The sequence below is a fragment of the Ascidiella aspersa genome, chromosome 2 (genome assembly GCF_963924565.1).
Source record: "Ascidiella aspersa chromosome 2, kaAscAspe10.2, whole genome shotgun sequence".
Classification (NCBI taxonomy): domain Eukaryota; kingdom Metazoa; phylum Chordata; class Ascidiacea; order Phlebobranchia; family Ascidiidae; genus Ascidiella; species Ascidiella aspersa.
Window position 1 is genome coordinate 19,659,285 of NC_139448.1, and position 7,446 is coordinate 19,666,730.

The 7,446-nt window shown below is 37.6% G+C and overlaps 1 pseudogene; it reads right to left on the bottom strand.

Moving 5' to 3' along the window:
• Positions 1-2,241: 2,241 nt before the first annotated feature.
• LOC146164238 (uncharacterized) lies at positions 2,242-3,605 on the bottom strand (annotated as a pseudogene).
• Between the last annotated feature and the right edge of the window lie 3,841 nt (positions 3,606-7,446).

The following is a 7,446-nucleotide window of genomic DNA, read 5'->3' on the forward strand; positions in this document are numbered from 1 at the left end:
AAAGCGGACGGCTGTTTGACTTTGGATCTATAATTTCCAAGAGTTGTTTGCACGCCGTTATTGCGCAACGTAACGTTCGCAAAGGAAGTATACGCCTTGTGATTGCATTGTTTGTTCCTATGTTCCCATTAAGAAGCGCTTCTAATCTGTTACCTTGGATAAAGGGGCCTTCGATTTGTTTCCAATCAGCTTACGCGTTTTCGTCAAGTAGTTTAGAGATCCATTTCGTATGTAAGGCTAACAAGTAATTATCTATATTGATCATTCCTCGTTCAAACGTTAAACGATTTTGATAAAAAGTTGTTGTTAACAATTACGCACGAAGGATTTTGGTAAAAACATTCTATCAATTTAATAATCTTGTCCCCGAACCCGAAAGCAGCTAAGGCTGTATATATGAAGTCCCAGTTTACCGTGTCAAAGGCCTTGAACATGTCTAAAGACAGTATCGAGCCAGGTATATCGTATTGGTCGGCGCAGTCAATGATATCGAACAAAAGACGAATATTAGTGCCTATGTATCGTTTTGGAATAAAACCATTTTGCGCAGGCGAGACAATGTCGTTTAGTACCCCTCGGATCCTGGTGTTAACTACTTTTGAAGCAATTTTGTAGTCTACATTCAAAACCATTATCGGTCTAAAATTTCCCGGTTGAAGATGATCTTTATAAGCTTTTGGAAGTAGAGTTACCACTGCTTCTGACTGAGGAGCTGATAGCCTACCTGTATTTACTGTATGTCGCCAAGCTGCCATATAGACGCATTTGATATTGTCCCAAAAGGTGATATAAAACTCTGCTGGAAAACCGTCTAGCCCAGGGGATTTATTTTTACCCATGTTGCAGAGAGCAGTGAAGAATTCCGCTTCTGTTGTTTCCGCTTCTAATAGTTTTGATTGTTCTGCCTTATTTTTTGGGAGATTTAGTGTTTTTAATTTTCAGGCGATTAAGGTTTTGTTCAAAAGATCTCCGTTTTGTTTGTAGAGTTGCTTGTAAAAGTCAACTAGACCGTCCAAAATGTTATTTTGGTCAGTTATTATTTTATCATCTATAAAAAGTCTGTTAATACCCTTTTTTTCGCAATGTCTTTTTTCCAAATTTAAAAAGTATTTTGTATTTTTCTCGCCCTCCTCTGCCCAGCGAGCCCTACTTCGTGTTATGGCGCTTTTAGTTTGGCGCAGCATGAGTTGGTCGAGTTCCGATTTAAGTTTAGACAATTTTTCGTGCAAGGGGGCCTAATTCTGTTTCAGAGTTCTTTAAAATAGCGTCTTGCGTCTCGCCAATCAGTTTTTCCAAATCGATTTGCTTAATATTTAGCCTTCGTTTCAGTTCGGCCGCATATCTAATAGTTTCTCCCCGAACAACTGCTTTCAAGGCGTACCATCTTACATGTGGGTCGGTTTCGCCTATATGGTTTTCTGCTTTATTATAAGTGATTACCTTTCTTATATTATCCTTGTAACGCTGGTCATTTAATAGTGATGTATTAAGTTTCCAGTAGCCTCTACCGCGTGGTGCTGGGTTAATGTCAGCCCCTAGAGTTGCTATATTATGGTCGGACATTATACCGGGGACTATGTCTACATTTTAAATGTTTTCGAGAGATCCGTCAATTAAAAATAAATCCAAACGCGATGATGCCGCTGGTAGTTTCTGAAGCCTTGAGAACTTTTTAACGGTTGGAAATTTGTGGCGAAAAATATCTGTTAGTCTTTTGCAATATATGACACATTACAAACTCTCTTGCTTTTCGGTTACGATGTTTTTTACTTCCATTTTGATCTAGGACATTGTCCAGAACTAGATTAAAGTCCTCTCCCATGATTATTGGGGCATCGGAAAAGCTGTCAAGTACGGAGAATAAATTGATGAAAAATTCTGGATCGTCCTTATTCGGCGCGTAAACATTAACAATTACTATTGGGGTTGCATTTATTGTAATTTCAACCATTAAGTATCGACCTTCTTGGTCTACCCTTGTGCCTGAGACGGAATAGGATAAGTTTTTGTCGATTAGTATTGCCACCCCTCTACTGCTTGAGGTGCCGTACGCCCAAAACGCTTCCCCTCCCCATTCCATACCCCATAACTTTTCGTGCTTAGCACTACCATGGGTTTCCTGCAAAAAGGCAACGTGACACTTTTTACGACGTAAAAAATTAAAAATCGATTTTCTTTTCATAGCAATGTTTAAACCTCGAACGTTGTGTGAAATAATATTTAAAGACATAAAAATAGTATTTAAACGCGTTCGACACCAATATCAATGTCCCACTCGTACTCCATGCCAGAATCACATCTAAACGCTTTATTGGGACCCATAAGACAGGAATGCTTTTTCCCGCAACTACAGTTGACTATTTTATACTTGCAATGGGTATTACTACACGCTTTACACATGGTAACCTTAGGTAGCGAGTTAACAGTAAAACAATTACAGACCACAGAGTACCTTTCGCACTGTATGCACTCAAGCACATCTTCCTTCGTCTTGTATTCTGGCTGGAGCTCATCGCAGCACGGCATACGTCTCAATGTCCCTTCGCATGAAGGACATTGACATGTTTCTTTACCCTCTTCGATCAGAAATAACTCGTCCGTGCAGCACTTCATTGCTACGGAATACTTGTTGGAACAACTCCAGCAAACGAAAGTTTTCGACTGAGCCGAAACCACAGCTTCAGCTTGGCAGCCAGGGCATGTCAGCGAAATTCTTGTCGCACATAGGCTAATAGATTTGCTGTTAGGAAGCTCGTCTTGGCTTAGTTGCAGCCTTTTCCTTGACCAGTTGTTGGTAAGCTTCGGTGTGCTTGACTTGATGTTGGCGTTGTTTTCAGAGTTGAAGTCCGGGGAGTTCTTATCAGCATCGTTTAGAATGCTGCTTACGGCTGTTGTAGAGTGTGGATTGTTATCAGCGTTGTTGACGCCAGCGCTAGATTGGGGGGCATCTGCGTTATCGTTTGTCTCTCCGTGTGCTTTGGCTTGCTTGTGCTCTTCTTGTCTTTTCACTAGCCGAGGAAAATCTTTTTGACGTTTGGGACAGTTTGCTTGTTTGTGACCTTTCTCGTCACAATACTTGCAAGTGAACACTTGCCCATGATATGTTACGTAAAATTCACAGTCCGCCATCCTAATATAACTTGGTAAAGGGTTTTCTTCCACGTCCGTTGAATTCATTGTCAAGATTCTCATTCCGGTTAGCAACCCAACCTTGTCCTTCCTGTGTGTCACCTTTTCAACTTTTCCATATTTTGCCGATATTTCCTTTGCTATGAGTTCACTGGGGAAGGGATAGGCACCCAGCCAACTGCGATGTTAATCTTGTCATTTTCGTATAGTTTAACAAATTTTACTGATTCTGCTGCGCATAGCGTTGTGTAAAGTTCCAAAACATTTTGTCTATTGGTGCAAGTTATGTCGACGTTTTGGCCTAGCATTTCTGCAATCCCAACTAATTTCTTCAGCGGATAATCGATACTTTTTAAAAGATTCAGAATTTCGTCTCTTTTCAATAAATTAACTGTCCTCATACTTAAGCAATTCGGCCTCTTAAAGCTGGCCGCATTTTTATTCACTGCCTGAGCGTAACTTGCCCTGCTTGCCATTTTTCGCTCCGCACTCCACGAGCGCCAGACTATGAATGCTAAACACACACTTTTATTAAAAACGAATTTTCAAGAATGTAAATAAACACCAAAAATCAAACTTAAATAAAGGAAGTTTACTTTTCATGTTTACAGTGTAGCTTAAAAACAATGTTGAATAATTTTTTGTTAAATTATAATTTCCTTTAAAAAATCCTCTTGATGCAGTAAAGATATCTTGCAAATCTTAGAGAGGGGAGTCCGGTAACAGCAAGATTTTAAATATTTTTACTATTCTGTTAAAAACAGGGGTACATCTGCTGTAAGACAATGTGCTAAGTTTTATTTTAAACATATTCAAATATTTTGTTAGCGATTCATAGGAAAACTACAAAAACAATTGACCATTTTAATTTTCCGGTGATTGCATTATTTTCATGATTAATTTTCCAACTCATTTAAGTAATTTCTTAGCCGGGTAAATAACCAAAACTGTACATATTGGCTATTAGCCTGACACACTGGAGTAGGCATACACTATAATCCTACCACAGTTATGCAATTAACGCACACAATTTGGGTTAAGGTGTGAGTTAGCGTTTGGGTGTAGGTGGGTCAAATATTATTTATTTAATTATAATACTTGACCCACCCTAACCCAAAGAATGTTTCTTGTGGTAGGATTCAAGACCAATGCCCTATTATATATGCATTTACCTACTTAGTAATCCGGGTAAATAACGTCTTACCTAACTAAAATGCCTAAACCTATAGTTGCTATTTTTTCGTTCTAACGCCAATCTAACCAAATTAATGCAATATAACACAACTTAATTCGGTGCATTATACATATACGTTTGTATATTGGGTCGTTACAATTTACAAAATTGCCCAATAAAATTGAAAACGACGATTTTCTATTTTGCTCCCATAAGAGCCCATTATAAATTGAGGCAATTTGGGAAATATTTGAGCGCGCATGAATCTGAGTTGCACAACTTGTATAATTTCTATGAACTTTGGCATAGCATGTTTAGGATTTTAACAACATGTCGGATGAAACGTCTAGTCACTAGACTCAAGTGAACATTTGTATTGGCAATACTTAGAATGGAATGGCTACTTTGCGAATCCAACAGCATCTTATGGATTTTAGCAACATTTTGAATGTAACGTCCAACTAACAATTTTAAATGTCATATTGTAATGGAATGGCCTCTTTTCGAATCAAACAGCAATATGGCGAAGGGGGGGGGGGGGCAAATGTGCCCTTTTAAAAAAAAAGAGCTACGGAAAAATGCAAAAAAATTCGTAAAATGACATGGTTGACATTTGTTAAAACATTTTGGTACCATTTTAAGCCAATGTAGAGGGCGTGACCCCAAAAATTTTTCCGGGGGAGAAACCCCCGGCCCCAAGCCCCCAATATTTCGGCTCGCTACGCTCGCCTGCGGTCTATGTTTCCCTTAACAAAAAAGTCGCCCCCCCTTGCCCTGAAATCGCTCCGGCGTCCCTGATTTTTTCTGAGATTGTAATCAAATCTAATGTCGCATTTCAACATCCATTGAACGCTTGTGCGGCCGTGCGTCCATCATGTTAAGCAAGATGTGCATGTGTTTTTCTAAATGTGTGTTTTTGCGGACCGTTTTAAGGAAATATATAAGCTCAAAGGTGTCCTACCATGGCATGATACGGTATGTTAACTCAATTTTCGCGCATGCTTTCAGAAAATCAGTTGTAAAGCAATACAAGATACAAGTGATTTGTGCTTTCGCAATTGAGTGCTTTTCAAATTACAGTTATTTTGATGGTCTGTTTGGTATAAGCAAATTTGTCATTAAAAATCATAGATTTGCTACAAAGAATCTTCTTTTGTAATAAGTCTATTATTAGTGTAGTCATATTCATTTAAATACATCACGAATCTAGCTTGATTCATTGACGACATTTTAATATTGACTGCTTTCATATTTGACTTTTTTATTAAAAGTGTTCAGCTCTGTTCAACGCTATATGACTATTTCCTGTTGGACCATTTTTTTGCTGCCTAAGAATAAGATAATTACCAACCTGATTTATAGGTATACTAGACGAAATACTCGACGTTGCCCAGGTTAAGTAGGGTATACAGTAAGGCGTAGGTTTAGCCGGGCAGTTTTAGTGGAAAGCCTGAACCCCGCGTCAAGGGCCACATGAAATTTTATTTTTACCAAGGTAACGTACTTGACTTGATTTTAACGGTCACGCATTTTATTACTGGTTTACAGCAAATTTGCTGCAGCCAAGGTGGCAACCTTTTTTGACTAATTTGAGGATGCTGAGTTCAAATCTGGCATTCATTTTTGTCCATCATGTCATGATTTTGAGTTTTGAATTTTTTTCTATTAGGGGCTAAAAACGAATATTTCGTTGAACATGTAAAAAGCGGACTTAAATCATAATTTATAAAAAATTGAATACAGTCTTATTAGAGATTTAACTTTTGCAGTAAGATGAACATTCCACTGTAATTCCGCTAAATCATGCACACTTTGCCTTTTTTATATAAAAAGAAGGATAGATAGCCTACCGGGGGGCAATTGTAACATTGGTAAGAGGCTGACAATGATCCAATATTACGAGGAAAAGCGGTCCATAATCTAAAAAAGATACATGGCCAAAATTAATTTGGAGATGACAGTGTGAAACAGTTCAATATACCAAAACACTAAATTTAAATCGGAGGATTATAACGAAATGACAAACTGGAAATATCCAACAGAACCAGTTTACTAAAGGAGGCCCACATCAGTTGGAAAAAATCAGAAAGGTTATATAATACATGATGAAAATGAATAAAGAATTATTCGAAAAGTTTAAAATGCCACCTACTTCTGTATGGGCTTTTATATTCTTACTACGTCTTACTACAACCTCTAACCATTGTGCTCCAAAACTTGTATACTGTTTAGTAAAATTGCGCATCATTTCCAGTCAGTTGAAAGAGCTAATAGAATCTAATAGCAGCAAGTAAAATTGTTTGTAAATTTAAAATAAGATAGGAAATTATTATTTCCAAGTTGAACTCCAGAAAACTCCATTCATCATCTAAAATTCTAAATCAAAGCAGAACTTTATGTCATTTCCAGTGACAGGCAACACTGGACAAATTTTATTGTTTTGACATTTTCGGCATAAATTCAATTTTTAATACTGGCCCATATAATTCATAGTTAACATTTTGTGCGGCCCGCAGATACCTTTCTGAGTTTTGTTTTAGCCCGCGACTAGAAAAAGTTTGCCGACCCCTGTTGTACAGTATGTGTAGGCTACTCTTTCAACAATAATTAAATTGCCGCAGTTATTCACAACTTATTGATTTCGAAATCTTTTGCTATCCAGTATCGTAAATCTCACTTGTTGCGCTTTGAATTTACGATGAATCAATTATTTAAGCAGATGGAAGCAATCTCATCCGTCCCATTGATGTTGTCAGTTTTGTAAATATATAAAATTTTGCTTTATTAATTTTTTGCTTTGTATTGCGGTCCGCGAAAAAACAGATTTACAAATTATAGTGGTCTGTGGTCCCAAAAACTTTGGGAAACCCTGGGTTACACCTTTGTTCAGCCATATTAAAACCTGATTTTTTCAAGATATAAATTACAAGGCATACTGTGGAGCTCGAGTTTAAGTTTTTGAAAACTTATAATAGTTTATTCAACAAAAAGTCGTTCTAATTGACGCTTTCGTTTTGACTACTTTCAGGTTGCGTATCTTACTCGCGAGCCAGCCACAAGACGTTCTTATTCAAATAGAATTGTATTAGTCGATGAACGAACAACCAGTTTCATACTATAGATCGGCGAAACAGTTGGCAATT